This window comes from Podarcis tiliguerta (assembly GCF_965153285.1).
Source record: "Podarcis tiliguerta genome assembly, chromosome: 12".
NCBI classification, from domain to species: domain Eukaryota; kingdom Metazoa; phylum Chordata; class Lepidosauria; order Squamata; family Lacertidae; genus Podarcis; species Podarcis tiliguerta.
In genome coordinates this window covers 25,708,464-25,710,440 of record NC_139545.1, presented here as the reverse complement: position 1 = coordinate 25,710,440, position 1,977 = coordinate 25,708,464, and positions in this window count along the sequence as shown.

Sequence of the window (1,977 nt, the reverse complement as noted above, 5' to 3'; positions counted from 1 at the left end):
TATATTGTTCTGATTTTATTAAAGTCCTTTGCTATATTTTCCAAGACCAAAATGCTCTATATCAATCCCTGTCTGAAGACAATCTGCTTTTGTGACTTCTTTTGCTCCCCCCCCCTCAATGGGGAAGAAGTAATATACATATCAAAGGACTTCTATTCTCTACATAGGGCCTCTTCATGGGCTACAAATGCAGGAATCTTTTGCCCAGTGTGGGGCTCGAACTCACAACCCTGAGATTAAGAGTCTTATTCTCTACCAACTGAGATATGTTGGTATCAGGTGCCACAAGTCCTACTCCAGCCTTTTTGTCACTTGACTCTCCCCCACCCATTAACATAAGGTACCATGCTGCTCAGGGACGCGGGTGGCACTGTGGGTTAAACCACAGAGCCTAGGACTTGCTGATCAGAAGGTCAGCGGTTTGAATCCCCGCGATGGGGTGAGCTCCCATTGTTCGGTCCCAGCTCCTGCCCACCTAGCAGTTCGAAAACACGTCAAGTGCAAGTAGATAAATAGGTACCGCTCTGGTGGGAAGGTAAATGGCGTCTCGGTGCACTGCTCTGGTTCGCCAGAAGCGGCTTAGTCATGCTGGCCACATGACCCGGAAGCTGTGTGCCGGCTCCCTCGGCCAATAAATCGAGATGAGCGCTGCAACCCCAGAGTCGTCCACGACTGGACCTAATGGTCAGGCATCCCTTTACCTTACCATGCTGCTCACTGCATGTTCATAGGTTGCTTCCCATTGGAATGATCCTCTGGTGGGGATGGCAAGGGAAAGTTTGGGATCTGGCTCCTTCTGTGCATTTAACACAATAGAGAAGTGTTGTTAGAGGCCAAAAGAATCAGGGTGATTTTGATTCCCATATATCAGCTGTGTGTAAACAGGAGTGCTGTTAATATTGAACCTCATATCGCTCACACTTACTTATAGACACGCTATGTCACAGATAGTTGAAGCCCTGGCAATGCATTCAATGATTCAGTTCTTTAACAATGTCCCTGCTCAATTCCACACACCCCACATGACTGATATACGCATGGAACACCTTACTGCTTTTATTGGAGTTGATAAATGCCATTTTATCATAGAAACCAATAAAACATTGTAAAAATAAATGTCACAAGCTTTATTGTTGCTGGAGCTGCAGCAGGCTTAAGAGGGCTACCCCTCTAAAGATACTGGAAATGAATCAGTTGTTATGAGGTTTTATCCTCCGCTGGGAGTTGCGTGTGGGTTGACATAACTCAATACAGTGTTAGCATCGTAAAATTATCATGTATCTAAAGTTCTTTATGGAAAATTTAAGCTTGAAAATAGTGCTCTGCAAAATGGAAATTTCCTCTTTTGGATTTTCAAAAATTGTGCACCTGGGTTTTATTACTTTATTCCTTATTCCATTATGACCAGTTAACACCTCAGCCTTGAACATGTGACTTAGTTGTATATAGGTGCGTGCTACACAATAAAAACATGGCCCTTGTGCTCATGTCCTACTCTCAGGCTTCCCATAAGCATTATGTTGGCCACTGTGAGCTCAGGATGCTGGGCTATATCCAGCAGGGCTCCTCTCACATTTTAGAGCAAGGTATTGGATGATGACTGGAGATTATCAGAAGGAACGAATGGAAAAAGTTGGTCCTTAGGGTACCCGGCCAGGTAGTGGTTCCAGTACTTAGAATGAGATATCTGCACTCTTTGTGCAGCCTGATTTTATGGCTTGCAAGGAGTCCACTTCCTTCACCTGAAAATCACAGAATTAGAGTTGGAGCTCTAACTCACGACCCTGAGATTAAGAGCCTTAAGAAACTTGATTTCATAAATTATTAAAAGAATGGGGATGTGCTAAAGAGTATATGAAAAAACATTGTTCTGGAGTAAGCATATTGGTATGTAATGAATGATGCTTTACAGGGTTAAAGAAAAAGAAAAATCGTGTAAAAAAGTACAAAGATGGAAGTAATCTACATTAGACACAA